This window comes from Panthera tigris, chromosome A3, assembly GCF_018350195.1.
Source record: "Panthera tigris isolate Pti1 chromosome A3, P.tigris_Pti1_mat1.1, whole genome shotgun sequence".
Taxonomy (NCBI): Eukaryota; Metazoa; Chordata; class Mammalia; order Carnivora; family Felidae; genus Panthera; species Panthera tigris.
This window is the reverse complement of record NC_056662.1, coordinates 128,241,763-128,259,077: the sequence shown is the minus strand read 5'-3', so window position 1 is coordinate 128,259,077 and position 17,315 is coordinate 128,241,763.

Here is a 17,315-nt window from a genome sequence, read left to right as displayed (position 1 = left end):
TGAGCCAAAATCAAGAGTTGGACGCTTAACCAACTGAGCCACCCACGGATCCCTAAATTCCCTTTTTAATTTTGCTAAGTGACCTGTGTATCCTCTTAGATTTGTGACATGCAAAATCATACCATTGGCAAATGATGATGGTCATGGACACACATAAAAAAATCCTTAACAATGTATGAACATACTGAACTGTCATGTGTCAAAAAGGGCAATCTATCATGTCCAAACTAGATATTTCAGAAACGTAAGTTCTCAAGTCAGATTGCCCTTTAATGCTTCTTCTTGGTAATATCCTGGTCAAATTTTACTATTCAAGCCATAAGACCAATAGGAAATATTATCATGTCTTCTCTCTCAGTAGGGTTTTATATAAGATTTCTTCCTTAATTATTTGGTAGAATTTTCTGGGAAAGCTATATGAGCCTGGATTTTTCTTGGTGGGAACATTTTTGTTCATGGGGCTGAATCATTAATAGCTATAGGCCACATACAACTTTGTACCTCTTAGTTACCCCTAAATTTTGCTTTGTGAAAGCTTACTTCTCCTAGTAGTCCATAATCCTCTTGAAAGCCAGAACTTTGTCTTCTGCTCATTTGCAACTCCAGTACATGTCTTAGAATCTGGCACCTTGCAAATGCCCAGTGAATCTAATTTAAATAACTACATTATTCATTTGGGAATCGTTCTCAATACTTAATACCAACATAATAGGTATGTATTTTGTCTAATGGTCTTTATTTACCTCACTGGTGTCTATGGGAAAGGTTAGTATCTTCTCCAAGGACTAATAAGGGCCCCCAGAATTTATGAGCACTTAAGTACGTCAGCAACCTGAGGGTAAGGGAGAGACCAAGGGAGAGGAAGCCTTTGTGATCTGTCTGGAGGAGTCTCCAGTCTGCCAGAGGAAACAACACGCACATGCCAGTTTAGAAAAACTAAACACTTTCCTTTCTAGTTCTTGAAAAACACGGATTTTAGATAGCATTACTGCTTTCAAGGGTTACACTGAGCAGACATAGCCCTTCCACAAGTACTCCTTTGAGAAATTTCAGGATGATGCTCTCCCCTCCATAATTTAAGTGTTCTATTATGTAGTAACTTATACTTTACTACTGGGCTTAAAATTTATATTGCATTCTTTAAGAGCCTGGCAATGCACTGCAAACAGGCAACGAGAAACACCTTGGAAATACTCTTATAACATCAGCATCATTCTGATTCCCTAGTGGGAAAGGAGGTGAGGCAGCGTCGTCTTGGTAAGTACAGGTCCTAGAAGGCCAGAGTGGAATGTGGGGCTTCTCACATTCATTGTTCCCTGTGCCAATTGCCAGAAGGGAGGACCATGCAGCAGACCTCAAAGAACATATCTAACCCATCAGGAGAGCAATAATGTCCCCAGCGAGGATAAGGGCTGAAGTCTGGAGCCAAGGGTCAATGAGCAAAGAATGGCTAAATTCATAAAACAAAGAACAACCGATCAAGACACAATTCAGGGAGGGAATCAAGCAAACATGAGAGATCCCTGGTTTCGTTCTCAGCTATTTCCGGCATTCTGCATGCGAGCCATATTTATTTAAAGAATCTATGATAAAATAATTAGCTTTTAAAGAAAGGGATAGCATAATTTTTTTTTTAATCCGAGAGACCAGGCTTTAACCTTACCTTGGCCTTCTACTTGCTGTGTGATCTTGTAAGAAAAAACAACCACCACCACCACAAGCAATATGTAATCTTTCTGAGTTTCAGGTTCTCCACCTGTAAAATTAAAAATAATTTTAAGGTTGAATCCACAGTTAAATGAGATAGTGCATGTGAAATTTCTTAGCAGGATATTGGGCATTTGGAAAGCAATTCATAAATGCTATTTCTGCATACAGTCTGTATTGATTAAGGTAATATTAGATGCTACCATAAGTAAACCTTGAATTCTAAGTGACTTACCTCAATGAAACTTCTTTGTTCACTCACATTGGAGTCCAATGTGGGTGTCTGTGATTGGGTGGCCTTCTACAGTCTAATGCAGAGATTCAGGCTTCTTGGTTTTGTGGAAGCCCCTGCTCCTATGATACCACTGTCCCCTCCACTCAGTCAATGAGGGCAAAGGAAGATTGTGAAGAAGGCACACCCACTTCTTAGACATTTTGACCCAGAAGTGACACATCAGTGTCATGTTTCAGGAACGCTGAGATTAGGAGACTCTATTCTTATGTAAAAGTTCTGACAAAGCTTCTCATCTTCCCCTCTGGAGACCCATTATCTTCATTACCCTGAAATGTGAGCAAATCTGTTCTGGGGTGGAAAGGGAGACATTTCTATCTTTATCATCCCAAGGGTGATTAAATTTGCTCTAGGAGGAGTCGCCATATCTTTCCAAGACCATTTGCTTCTATAAACATTCTTGCAAAGATAGTATAAAACAATTTGGCCGTTAATACCTGGCTGTGTAGAAACCTGAGAGATTCAAGGAGAATTATCTCCCAACACTTATAATACCTATTTTTTGTAGACAAACTGAGATTTAAAAAGCTTACTACCTTCCTGGAGGTCACCTGATGGAAAGTAATGAGCAAAAATAAATCAATAAATAAAGGCTTCAACCAGGTCTCCTTTATTCTCAGACTGTGAATGCCATCGCACAGTGCTCGGAAGTTAAACTCAAGAAACAGAAGAAGTAGAGACAGAGCGTATATGCAAATCCCACTCTCCCGTTTATAATAGATGCTCTAGTCTTAGTTCCTTAGCCTTTCGGAGGGTCAGCTCCCTCTTCTACTGACTGTAAACAGACACCTTCGTGGTGAGCTTCTGTGGAATACCCAGCACCATACAGACCCAGAGCGCTGCAGTGACGAACAAAAGCTGCAAAATCATACTACTCCAGCTACCTGAGCTGTTATTTACTATCTGTGTGACTTTGAGCCATTTATTTAACATCTCCTTGACTCAATTAAGGCATCTGTACAATGGGTATAATTATAGAATCTACATGGTAGGTGCTGTTGGAAGGATTAAATAAGATGATGCATAGGCTCAACTGGTTAAGCATCCAACTCTTGATTTTGGTGCTTGCTCTCTCTCTCTCTCTCTCTCTCTCTCTCTCTGCCCCTCCTCTGATCACATGCTCTTTCTCAAATAAATTAAAAAAAAATAAGATGCATATAAAGCACCTAGAACAGTGCATAGCATTACATCAGAACAATGCACCAAGTGTTAACTTGTTATTATTAGATACAGTGTGCAACTGTAATTGTTGTAGGCTGCTATCACTTCTGCTGCTCTAGAGAGCCCTCTGTGCATGGGACTTCCTCAAGGACCTCCTCTGGGAAAAGGGCACATAACAAGTGGATCGCTTGGTCTCCCAACCCACTTCAATCAGAGCAGCTTTGGCTCTACACCCAGCATGGAGCCCAACACAAGGCTCAAACTCACAACCCTAAGATCAAGACCTGAACTGAGATCAAGAGTCGTACACTTAACTGACTGAGCCACCCACGCACCCCAGAGCAGCTCAGCTTTGATCTTTATTATTCACTGTTGGATTTCCTCCAACAAGGATTTCTGTATGAAAAGCAAGTAAGAAATACCTCTCTCTGTTTTGCGGCTCCTTACCTGTATGAGAGCCTCAATAAGTCACTCCCACCTCTCTGGGCTTGTTTCCCCATCTGTAAAACTTCGGGAAGGGGAGAGCAATAGAGACTCAAACCACCTTCCCCTCTTGCTTGCTAACTAACCTTGTACATCCTTTGTATCAACACCCCTTTCAACTGTTTTATTTTTTAAGTATTTATTTTTGAGAGAGAGAGAGAGGGAGGGAGAGAGAGGGAGACAGAGGATCTGAAGCAGGCTCTGCACTAACAGCAATGAGCTTGATGCAGGGATTGAACTCACAAAACGTTAAATCATGACCTGAGCTGAAGTCGGATGCTCAACTGACTGAGCCACCCAGGTGCCTGTTGCCTGTTTTTAGTAATGGACATTTCAGTGTGAATGAGTAGGGTAGCAGGTCCAGAGGGAAAGGGCACGAGGCACCTGTAAGAACCGTACAGGCTCTCCCTTTGCAGTGAGTGACTACCAGTTCTGGGGGTTTGGGCCAAATGGGTGATAAGAGAAACACTGACTCTGGATATAGATCTATGTTCTCTAACCTGGTGATACCAGTACTATTTTTTATCTCCAGCTGTCTGTCTCCTCTGTTTCTCCATTGATTCCTATGGTGGTGGGGCAGAAAATGTTTGGTTCCTAGTGTGTTATAAATTGCTAATTCAAATAGCCCTAGAATATATTACAATAGCAACACCAATATTATACGGGTGCACATTAATCTAGGATTTTCCGTATTTGGTTTTTGAATGCAGGAGTCAAATTCCAGAGATGTGAAATGACTTGTCAAAGCCTGAAATGGCAAAGATATAAGTGGAATCCATTTTTCCAAGTACCTAGTCAAATATTCTCATTCTTCTTAATCAAGTACTGATTAAAATATAATGGTCAAATGAGGTCATGTGGCTGAAAATTGATGTCTGAGGGCATGGGACTTCCTGTTGACACACGGGGGTATTTCTGAAAAATAGTAGTAAGCAGATTTAATGACGATCAGCAATTAGAGTCAATATTCATTTGGACCACAAAAAAACGATGATGTGAGATGCATCTTGGTTTAACATTTTCCACGATATCCTCACCATTCAAAAAGGGCTTTGGAGAACTCTGATACTAAGACACTGCGAACAAGTACCAGATCTAACCGTGACGCTCTGAACAATAACGATGATATATACTTGACTGGGTTAGTCATAGAAACACCACCAAATTTTAAGCCACAAAGATCTTGAATGGAAAGCAAACAAACAAACTGGAAGAGCTTAAGAGTGGCAAATAAAACCTCCTGTTGGGTAAATGAAACAAGTTGCTATATCACCAAGTGGAGTTTACAGACTTGTCTGTGGCTAGGTCAGGACGCCAGCCTTGCTGGCCACATTCCAGGAGTCAATAAAATATGAATTGAGCCATAGCAGTCTTCTGAACAGAAAGCAGTCCAAAACACTTCTTGACAGCTTTGCCTCGACATCACAGCTCAGGAGAGCAGAGGGGTGACAGATTGGTAGATTAATTATGTTATGTTTGCAAATGATACAAAAAGTCCAAGGAAGCATGGAGTCAGGCATCTCTCAGGGAAGACCTGACCAACCGGGCTAGACGAGCAAATATAGGAATGTTCTACCTCAAGACCCAGCCAAGGGCAAACATCTTCATTTGGCAGGGTCTGTATTTTGAATGTGAGGTTTTGAGCTGCCCGCTGTGGCTTCTCTGTTTACCAGTTCAGCAAGCATCTGTGAGCACTGGCATGTGTGTGAAAGTGCTCTGTAAACTGAAAAGTGGTTGCAAGTAAGGAGTGGTTATTATTGTGAATCAGAACACTGTCAAGATCATGTGCATGATTGTTAAAAAAAATAAGAAAGATAGCGTAGTCCCTCCTGTCTTCTGAGAGCCTGGGTTTTTTGTTTGTTTGTTTGGGAACATGTTGATATAGTTTGTGTCCATACATTTTTCTTAAACCTGTTTACATATATTTAAAAAAAAATTAAAAGGAAATTGCAGATTTGACTGCTTACTCTGGTCTTGGAACTAGTAAATGTTTTCCTTTCTAATCATTGTGACAGTCATGCAGAGACAGGGGGAAAAGGAAAAAGTATGTCCCATATCAACCAAGTGAGCTAGGATCCACTTTTTACTCTGCTCTGTTACTAGACCTTGAGGATCGCTACACCTTTGATGAGGTGCCTGCCTTCCGTGTACAAGGTACCGCTGTGTGTTTTACGTGGATCATCTCAATTATTAGCTTTGTTTTACAATTAAGGAAATTGGAAGTCAGAAAGGTTAAGCACCTTGCCCAATGTGATAGCTTACAAACAGCAAGGCTGGAAGCTACATCCACATGGGTCTGGTTCCAAAGCTTCTGATCTTCCCACTGCCCCACGCCTCCCATCTGGTTGGTACAGTCAGGGATCCAGATTAATATAGTCCAGGTGCTTCAGGGCATTTATTTTATCTCTTTTTAATAGTTGAAGTAGTTGTTTTAATTTTGGATTTTAACAGGACAGTAATAATAGGATTTGTTGAAAATGACTGAAATTGTACTCTGGAAACACTCGTAAGTAAACTCCTGACAATGACTAGGAAATAAGGTTCCGTGTAGAAGTACCAACAGGGGCACCTGGCTCACAGGTTAAGCATCCTACTCTTGATTTCACCTCAGGTCATGATCTCACAGTTCATGAGATTGGGCCTGCTTGAGATCCCCTCTCTCCCTCTCTCTTTCTGCCCCTTCCCCACTGGTGCTTGTGCTCTCTCTCAAAATAAATACACATCTTTTTAAGTACAAAGATATATTCATACAACAGACGTGTGGTATTACCTGAAAATCCTTTCTCACCAAAGCTGCTGTCCTGAGACTTTTCTCATTATTCTACAGCTAAGGCTGTAGACGTGGCTAGTATATTATCTTGGTGTGTTTTAGCCCAGGGATCAGAAGCCTTCTGATTTCTTCAGGGATGTCACTAGCTATGTGCTTTCCCTCTTTTTATGCTTAGTGCCCCCAATAAAACAGGGGCTTTGCAGCTAATGTGTCTTGTGTAGTTCATCTGTATGGCTCTGTCTTCCCAACATCCCTTTCCCTCTATCTTCCTTTAGAAAAATATTCCTTACCACACTTCCATGTGGTTCTGATAAAGCTATGAACTATAAAAACACACGTTGGCTTATAGCAGAGAGTAGGGGATGGAGGGATTGCTGAGAGGTGGTGCTCATGAACCAGTCTCTGCCCTCATGGTCCTCACAACTAGTATAAGGAGACAGGAAACAAGCAAATTGTATTGTATGTTAAATGCTGTTGCTGTTGACCCCAAGCCTGATGACAACCTCCTATCTCAAGTACCTGCACCTTTACGCCTGTCCACTGAGGATATTCCCCTGCAACCAGATTAGTGCCTAGACCTTATGCAGGGCTGTCCAGAAATGCGAGATTTCACACGCTGAGACTCTGTGGAAAATACTTCAGCTTCCCTATCCTTCGGGTGGATAATACTGAGTTTATTATAAACGGTCATTCAGGAAGTCTCTAGCAAGACTGAGCCTCAGTCACTCACAGTGGTATCCAGCTCATAAATGCACCCACTGCTGGCTTCACCCCTACTGTGCCTCACTTTCCGCACTCCCTCCCTTATGTATTAGTGCCCCAGGATGTGGGCTGGTTAATGCAACAAACTACAGCCCCCACTTCTGCACCTGGTTTCACTGGGCTGCACCTGTCACACCCCATGGTCCTCCTCCACTCTCTCTAGAGTCCTCTCACTGCCAGCCAGCGCTGCTGCTGGTCTCAGTGGTTTTAAGGGTGAGGTGACTGAATTCCTTATCCATGAGGTATCTGAGCTTCATAGGTATCTGACCACCATTTCCTCCTCAGGTTATGGCCCCTGCCCTTATCTATTTTCCACCAAAATTTGGCCCCAAAGTAGCAAGAGATATCCCAGATAATCACCCAGATGTCAAACATATTCTACTCTGTGCTGTACAGCCAGAGTGGCGATTCCTTTCCCCACCTGTGGGACCACAGGCACAAAGAGTCAACACTGATGAGTAATAGCCATAGAGTTGAATGGGGCTTCTGCTTCTAGCCATGAGAGAGTAACAGGCACTGAATTAATTTTCCTACTTTCATTTAAAAACTGAACAAAATACATTAAAAAAAAAACAATGATTTTCTAACCTTGGCCAAAGGCAGAGCTTAAGAGTGGTCCCTGAGAGAAGGGAAACAAATCAAGGGATCCCTGCAAATGCCCCAATTTACTGCCTGTGCACAACACAGGGGAGGGAAATCTAAACTGAGCTCGACGCTCAGTTTCCCCAAATGGCAGAGACAGAGTTTAGATTTCAGAGAAGCCAGCAGGATAGAACCCAGAGAGCATAGTACCAGAGAAGAGAGCACCTCACAGAGAGAGACAGAACCCCAAGGAGTGGCAGAGGGCCCCCTCGAGTCTTTGCCTGAGTACTGATCAGAGCATGGGTGTTGAGAAAACTAAGGAGTCCAGGGAAAATCCACCAAGAAGGGGCATTCTGAACAATCCTCATGACTCACACAGGTCAGAGACAGTCTGTGTTCCTGGTGGCTAAATGAGAGAGGCCTTGGGACGCCTGGGTGGCTCAGTCACTTAAGCATCGGATTCTCAGTTTCGGCTCAGGTCATGATCTCATGGTCGTGAGATCAAGCCCTGTGTCAGGCTGAGCATGGAGCCTGCTTAGGATTTTCTCTCTCTCTCTCTGCCCCTCTTCCCCACTCATGGTCGCTTGCTCTCTCTCTCTCTGCCTCTCTTTCTAAAATAAATAAAAATTTTATAAAAATAGGTAAGCAAGTAAATAAATGGAAGAGGCTTCCAAACAGATGGACACTGAGTAGAATCCCGAAAAGAGCAATGCCTCTGCAGTGGGCCAAATTAGCACTAAATTAAAGGTTCTTCAGGTCCTAACAAAGCTTAAAGTCAAGCCTCAAGTAATTCAAATTATATCCATGAAATTTAACTGTGTGCCAGGGGTAAAAAAGGCAAAAAAAAATTTTTTTTAAACACTAAAAATCCAGCATACAACACATATTCACAATATCTGGCATCCAATAAAAATTACAGCTATTCAATGAATCTAAAAAAAAGTCACCTATGGCAAGAAGAAAAAAAATGTATCAATAAAAAAATTAAGCAGATAAAAGTTAGCAAAGATATTAAAGTATCTATTATAACTACACTCCTTATTTTCCAGAAGGCAAACAAATATATGAAAAATATTTAAAAACCCAAATCAAACTTCTAGACATGAAGAATATCCTGAGATTAGAAATACACTAAATGCAATTGACAGCAGACTAGACCCTACATAAAGATAAAGATTGGTGAAGGCACAGTGATAGAAACCATCCAAATTTGTTGGAGAGTGCACCACACTCCTAGGGACAGAGAAATGCAGGTAACACCATGCTCAGTAGAGGAGACACTCTAAACAAGGGAATTCCAATGAAGTGTCCAAAAGCAGGTGGACCAACTACTAGACAACCTAGAGGAAGCCACCTGAAAGTACTCAAGTGTAACAGTGTCAGTCTTGGGAAAACACTAGTTCTGGGGAAGAGGGAACCAGCTTGGAGAAAGAACCATCCCTTGAAGACTTGCTAGTGAGGGAAAAGAAATAATATTACAGAGGTAGAAGACACTACTGAGCAGCACACATCCCCCAAAAAGAAAGAGGAAAGGGGGCATTCATTTTCTTTAATACACACAAGAGGGGACCCATGAAAAAGGAAATCCAGTAGGTACAGTAGGTATCCCAAATCCCCCAAATCTCTTCATAGATAAATTGTTTATTGCTATTTCAAAAAATCCAAGACCTCTTAGAATAAATAGGAAAAGATAGCAAAAGGCATGGGAAACCACTGTAAGAAGAAAATAAAAAGGGAGAACCAAAAACTCTCAATTAAATATTCTATAAATGGCACCCAAAGAACAGAAAAACAATAAGAGGCCAGCATGTAGTTAAATAAGCAATGCCAAGTATAAACTAACACCATGAATTAGAAAACCAAAACTCAGGAAAAACTTATATATAAAGTATGTTGAACAAATTTAAGAAAGAAGTTGAAGAGGGGCACCTGGGTGACTCAGTCAGTTGAGCATCCAACTTCAACTCAGGTCATGATCTCACAATTTGTGAATTCAAGCCCCACATCAGGCTTGCTGCTGTCAGTGGAGAGCCTGCTTTGGATCCTCTGTCCCTGTTTCTCTCTCTGCCCTTCCCCAGCTTTCTCTTTCTCTCTCTCTCTCAAAAATAAATAAAAACATTTTTTAAAAAGTTGAAGAAAAAGACAAAATCATCTAAGAAATAAAAAAAAAAAATTATAAGGTAATACGGAGCATAGATTTTGCTGAAAATAAAAGAGGCAATGAAGAGAGTAATGCAAGAGCCAGGAGAAGAAAAAAAACTCACAAGGTAAAACTCAAAATCTTTTTCAAAGACAATCAAAGAGGATCCAGCATATGTATAATGTAGTTTCTGAAGAAAATGAAAATAATGGAATAGAACTAATATTGAAGGTTATAATCCAAGAAAAATTTCAAAATAAGGCCTGAACATTCATATTTAAAAGACCCACAATGTAACTGGGAAAATTTACCCTGAATCTTCAACTTTAAGGCATATTCTAGGAAAACTATTGGACTCTAAGGCCAAAAATAAAAATAAAAATAAAAATTTTCTGGCCTCCAGGGCAATGGAAAAAAGTTACTTACAAAGAAAAAAAATTGGCATCATTTGGCATCAAATTGGCATCAGGTTGGCATCATAGTTCTGAAAAGCAGCATAGAAAAAATTTTTTATGGCCACAGGAAAAGGATGAACCAAGGATTCTATATCCAGTCCAGATGTCCTTCAAAAATCAAGTTTATCAGTGATCAAAAAGAATGAAACCTTGCCATTTGCAACACATGGATGGAACTAGAGTGTATTATGCTAAGCGAAATAAGGCAGTCAGAGAAAGACAAATATCATATGATTTGACACGTGTGGAATTTAAGATACAAAACAGATGAACGTAAGGGAAGAGAAGCAAAAATAATATAAAAACAGAGAGGGATAAATCCCTAAGAGACTCTTAAATACAGAGAACAAACTGAGGGTTTCTCATGGGGTGCTGGGTCGGGGGAAGGGCTATATAAGTGATGGACATTAAGGAGGGCACTTGTTGGGATGAGCACTGGGTGTTACATGTAAGTGATGAATCACTAAATTCTATTCCTGAAGTCATTATTACACTATATGTTAACTTTGATATAAATTTAAAAAATAAATACATTTAAAAAAATCAAGTCTAAAGCAGAACAATCATAAACATTTAAAAGCTCAGGGAATACTAGATTTAAGAATATTTTCCAAGGAATCCACTAGATTGTTTGGCACCTAGGGCCTCTGGATCAAATCCAGTTGACCACCTGTTTTTGTTTTATTGGAACACAGCCATACCTATTCATTCACGTATTATTTATGTCCTGTGTTTGCACTGCAATGGCAGAGTTGAGTAGTTACACCAGCGACTGTATGGTCCAGTAAGCCTAAAATGTTTACCGACTGGCCTTTTACTAGGAAAAGATTGCCAAAGGCTGTGCTAGAGAACGGACTTTATCTGGATAAGAGATAACTGGGGAACTTGCCAAAATGAGTATAAAATACATGTAATTGTAAATCTCAGAGAAGAACAGAGATGAGGATGGGGGGGCGGGGAGAAGAATGTATCAGTGCAACCTGTTCTAACAAAGTAACATGGAAGGGAAGGAGAAAGAATAACTCCATTGATTCCTGCTTCTGCCATTAGGCTAGCACTCCCAGCACTTCCCCTGTCAATGTCCACCCCCCTTATCACCACACCCAGGTGGCCACAATGCTCAGCTCAATGTATGCTCAGTGTATTAGTCATGACTAATGCAAATAATAACTCTGATCTTAAATCCAAAGTTTTATTCTAATCTATTTAATCCTATTTTGTCAAATGTTGAACCATACTTTAGCTATCAGGATTCATTCTGCCCTTCTTGACAAAGAGCATGACTAAGCAGACTCCTAGAACCATTTACCCAGACCCACACCCCAGTCTTCACCCTCAAAATTTTATCATTGTAAGAGGCGGCATGGAAAGATGAACCTAGGAAAAGGTAGGATCTTCTCCCAAAGTGGAACAAAAACTTGCCTGAACTATTAATGCCTCCTTTTCCAAGGCTCCATGCTTAGTATTCCAAAATGGAGTCACTGGGAAGGTCCTCTCAACTAGGACATTTCCATGCTGTCAGCTGCATCGAATAAAAGGTGATCCTCAAAAAGAAATTATCAGGGGAACAAAATAATCCAAAACGTGTTCTGCATAAGAGAAAAGTTTAATCACTCTTCCCACTAAATTATTCATCATCTAGCATCATGGCCTAAACATGTTCCTAAGAACTACATTTTGTCTTTAATTCTCCCTCAGAGAGTTGTGAGAGAGAGCTGTGCCTTTCCCAGAGAACGAATAAGCCATTAAAAAATGACACGCTTATAGTAGGAGCTTGATAAATTTAGTTAATGATAGTGCTCAAAAATACAATATGCTCTAATACTCTGTCCAGAGACAGGCAAATCAGTAACGTTTGCATCTCTTCAGCTGCCCATCCACACTTTTGTTATTTTATTGTTCATGTGAACTGTCCTGCATCTCCTAGTGATAACATTTGCCTACATAAAATCTAAAATTAGATGTCACAAGGGGAGATAATAGGCACAAGCACAGCAGTGAAAATGTATGGAACTGGTAAAATGTGCATAAAATATGTCAACTTAAGCATTTGCCTAATTTCATTTACATATTAAAGATTCTATTGAAAGACATGGTAACTTTTGTGCTTAGTCGGGATAAAGAAAATGAAAAGAAACCTCAAGGTGTATACACATCTCTTCTTGATAAGCACTTTCTTTTCCTTTGCAGATGTGTCCGTATTTTCTCCAGAAAGCATCTTCATTGTTTCTAATATGACAAAGGTAAGATGATATTAAATATATGCATCACAAAGTTAGTACTAGTGTGGCAGTTTACATTTTGTTCCCTTTACCTGAACGATACATTTCAAGTATTTAAGTGCTTTATTTTTGTGCTCACTCTTGCCTCCTTTTAACATGTAGGATACACAAGAAAAGTCATCAACGCAGACACTTAGGTCTAAGTTGCTATGAACTTGGAAACGAAAACAGGGCTAATCCACAAACAAACAAGCAAAAAACTGGAAAATGACATACAGGCAATGTTCATGGGCAGAATTTCAGGGCAAAAAGTCACTAAGATCAGAGTCAAGAAACAGGCATTCTAACACCAGCTGCACCACTACAAGCAACATGACCTTGTATAAATCAACCTCTCAGGGGGTCTCCCCCCCACCAAAAAAAAAGGCTAGATAGTAGAAAGTGAAGGAATTTAAATATGACATGAGAGTGGAGCAGTGGATAGCCACCCAGAGGCAGATGCAAGGACTCTTGCCAGCAGAGAGCACAGATTCCCTCAGAGCCCAGGATGCCCAAACCTGCCATCCTCCAGCCAAGCAGCCTCTTTGTAATGGCAGGCCTCAATCAAAGATGAACTCAAAGTACTAATTTTTATACAGAATTGTGCTCCTGTTCAAATTTCAGCACAGAGCTGTGTTGCAAACAAAGCCAGAACACAAAGAACCCTAAAGAACTCTGGGAACCACTCCCTTCATCCTAAACCTCACTCACGCCAGCACCAGGATCTGACTACGAGGCTGGAGCAGTGTGGCCACTGGGCAAAGAGCTTGAGAGGCTTCTGCTGCAGAAGAAGAGCCACTGCCACGTGCACAACCTCTCACATGCATACTCACTAGAAATCCTAGAATCTGACCGCATCAGAGTTGTGGTCACTCACCCAGGAACAGTGAGAGACAGGACAGGATGAGGGATAGGGGAAAAGATCAGAAATTCTAATCAACAATTTAAAGCATGCCGCACAGGGTTGAGTGAAATAACATAATTTTGTACTTATATAATACGTAATAAATAAGAGTCTATTGAGCATCTATTAGGTGCATGCCCTGCAGTGATCAAGACATCCCAGACCTCTTTCTCAAGTACATTCATTCCAATTTGAAGAGGCACATAACACAAAAATAAACAAAAATTTAAACACCAACAGGTGTTATGAGGGGAATAAGCAGGGTGAGCTTACTCCAGGGTAGCTGGAAGATCACTTTCAATAGTGTAATAGGGGAAGGTCTCTCAGAAGACATGTCACTTGAGCTGAATGATGAGAGAATTTAGCCATACAGAAACAAAAGGAAAGACAGTTCCAGACAGACATGACTATAAGTGTGAAGGCCCTGAGGTAAGAGGAAGAAAAAAGATTTTGGTGGATAGAGAATATGAGAAGAGAGAGGGGAAGGATATAAGGTCAGAAAGGGGGCTGAGTCCAAATTATATAGGGCATTGAAGGCCATGTCATGTCTTAGATTTGAGATTTTTATTCCAAGTTCAATGGGAATTCATAAACTACATTAAAAAGAGGAAAATATATAATTTATGTATGAAAGTATTACTCTTATTGCTGTGTGGAGAATGGGATTGGGTGCTAATAAATCTGGACGCTCAAAAAATCAGTTATTTAGGCAAGAGATAATGGTGGCCTAGAGTTTAACACATTACCTGGTAGTAGAAATGGAAAGATATGGAAGGATTTGAGATGTACCTTTAAAGGCAGAACGATGAGAAATGTAACGCTTTCCCAATAAGATCAGGAAGAAGGCAAAGATGCCCCCTCTCATCATTACTTTTCAACAATGTACTGGAAATATTAGCTAATACAATAAGACAAGAAAAGGAAATAAAAGGTAAACAGATTGGGAAGGAAGAAATGAAACTGGCTTTGTTTGCAGATGACATGATCATCTATGTAGAAAATCTGAAAGAATCAACAACAACAGCAACAACAAAAGCTCCTGGAACTAATAAGCGAATATAGAAAGGTTGCAGGATATAAGGTAAACACACAAAAGTCAATCATATTCCTACATACCAGCAATGCAGGAGTAAAAACTGAAATTACAAATATAATACCACTTGCATTAGCACCCAAGAAAATGAAATATTTTGGTGTAAATCTAGTGAAATATGTATAAGATCTGTATGAGGAAAATTAAAAATCTCTGATGAACAAAAGCAAAAAACTAAATACATGAAGAGATATTCCATGTTCATGAATAAAAAGATTCAGTATCATTGCGGTATCAGTTCTTCCAACCTGATTTATAGACTCAATGCAATTCCAATTAAAATCCCACCAAGTTATTTTGAGGATATCAACAAACTGATTTATATACAGGGCAAAAAAGCCAACAAAATATTTCAATGTCAAAAGAAAGAGAAGACAAACCACAGAGTGGGAGGAGAATTTACAAAAGACACAATCGATGAAAAACTGTTATCCAAAATACACACACACACAACACACACAACACACACACACACACACACACACACACACACACACACAAACCTCTTAAAACTCAACAATAAGGAAACAAACAATCTGATTTTAAAATAAGACAAATACCTTAACAGATAACCTCACCAAAGAAGATACACAGATGGCAAATAAGTCTATGAGAAGATGCTTCATATTATTTGTCATCAGGGAAATGCAAATCAAAACAACAATGAAAAACCTCTACATACCTCTACATACCTCCCTACATATCTATTAGACTGGCCCAAATCCAGAACACTGACAACACCAAAATGCTGGTGAGGCAATGGAGCGACAGAAACTCTCATCCATTGCTGATGGGAATGCAGAATGGTGCAGCCACTTTGGAACGCAGCTAGCTGTTTCTTATAAAGCTAAACATATTCTTACCACGTGATCCAGAATTCATGCTCCTTGGTATTTACCCAAAGGAGCTGAAAACGTAGGTCCACACAAAAACCTGCACACAGATGTTTATAACAGCTTTATTCATAATCGCCCAAACTTGGAAGCAACCAAGAAGTCCCTTCTGTAGGCGAACAGGTTAATTAACTGTGATACATCCAGATAACGGAATAGTACTAAAACAGTGCTAAAAAGAAATGAGCTATCAAGCCTTGGAAAGACATGGAGAAATCTTAAATTCATATTAGTAAGTTAAAGAACCAATCTGAAGGGGCTACATACGCTATGATTCCAACTATATGACATTCTGGAAAAAGCAAGACTATGAAGACAGTAAAAAGATCAGTGATTGTCAGGGTGAGAGGGAAGGAAAGGGAGGTGGTTGGTAGGGATAAATGTTCAGAACAGAGAGGATTTTTTAGGGCAGTGGAAATACTCTGTATGATACTATAATGATGGATACAAGTCATTATACAAACCCACAAAATGTACAACAGGAGTGAACCCTAATGTAAACTATGAGCTTTGGATGAATGTGATGTATCAGTGTAGGTTCATCAACAAGTATAACAAGTATACCACTCTGGTGGGGGTTGTTGATGGGAGACGCTATGCACATATGGGGGTGGGGAGTAGATGGGAAATCTCTGTACTTTCCTCTTAATTTTGCTGTGAACATAAAACTTATTTTAAAAACTTAAGTTTAAAAAAAAGTAGACTGATAAGATTTGCTAATGTATATGATACAAGGAGAGAGAGAGAAGGGAGAAAAATCAAGGATTATACCTATGTGTGGGTTTTGGGATTGAGTAATTAGAAAGATACGTATGTCCTTTTCTGAGATACAGACTACTAGAAGAGTATACCTCTTTTGGCATTAGGAGAATAAAAGAGGAGGCAGATCAAGAACTCTGTTTTGATGTCTATTAGACATTCACAGGAAGATGTCCAAAAGGCAGTAGGAGTGATAAATTTGGAGTTCAATGTATACACAAGGACTAGAGACATAAATTTGGGATTCATCGACATACACACTGAATTTAAAATCCAGGTTGTAGGTGAAGTCACCCATAAAGAGATTTTTCAGTATGAAAGCAGAGGTCCAGGACTGAGCCCTGAAGGACTCTTAACATTTACAAGTCAGAGAGAAGGATGCAAAGAAATTAGAGAAGCAAAAGTCTGTGAGGTAGGAGGGAAAGAACATTCAGGCAGAGCAGATAACAAGTAGATCAGGAAAGGGGATGACAATGATGTGGATTGTTGTTACAGAGTTTAAGAGAAGAAAAACAAAGGAGTGTCCATTTGAATGACATTTGGTAATCTTAACAAAAACAGCTTCACTGGGCAGTGAGAACAGAAACCAAAATGGGCAGTGAAGAAATAAAGAGAACCAGCAACTTCCTTTGAGAAGCCTGTTACCTAGAAAAGTAATAGGGGCAGTAGGATGGGAGTATGAGATCAAGTAACCCAGCCCAGAGCAGATTTCTAACATACAAAGCATGTCAGCCCTGGTTCTAGCACATTCCATGGCACTCATTTCCTTCAAGAGAAGTTCCAGACTCCTTGGGCTGGCAAAAACCACACACAGACTGGCCTCAAACAATGATTTGAGGCCTCCATTCCTGCCTCTCCTGTCCTTCCTCCTGTCCTCTTGTCCCTCCCAAACCATCTACAATATACTCATACCACAGTAGTTACCACTCTATCATTCTTTCAAGCCTTCATGCTATCGTACACATTGTTATTTCTGCCAGAAATGTCTTTTCCTTCCCCAATTTCTCAATGCTTGAGGTTCAGTTCAAATGATCTCCTGCATGAAGACTTCCA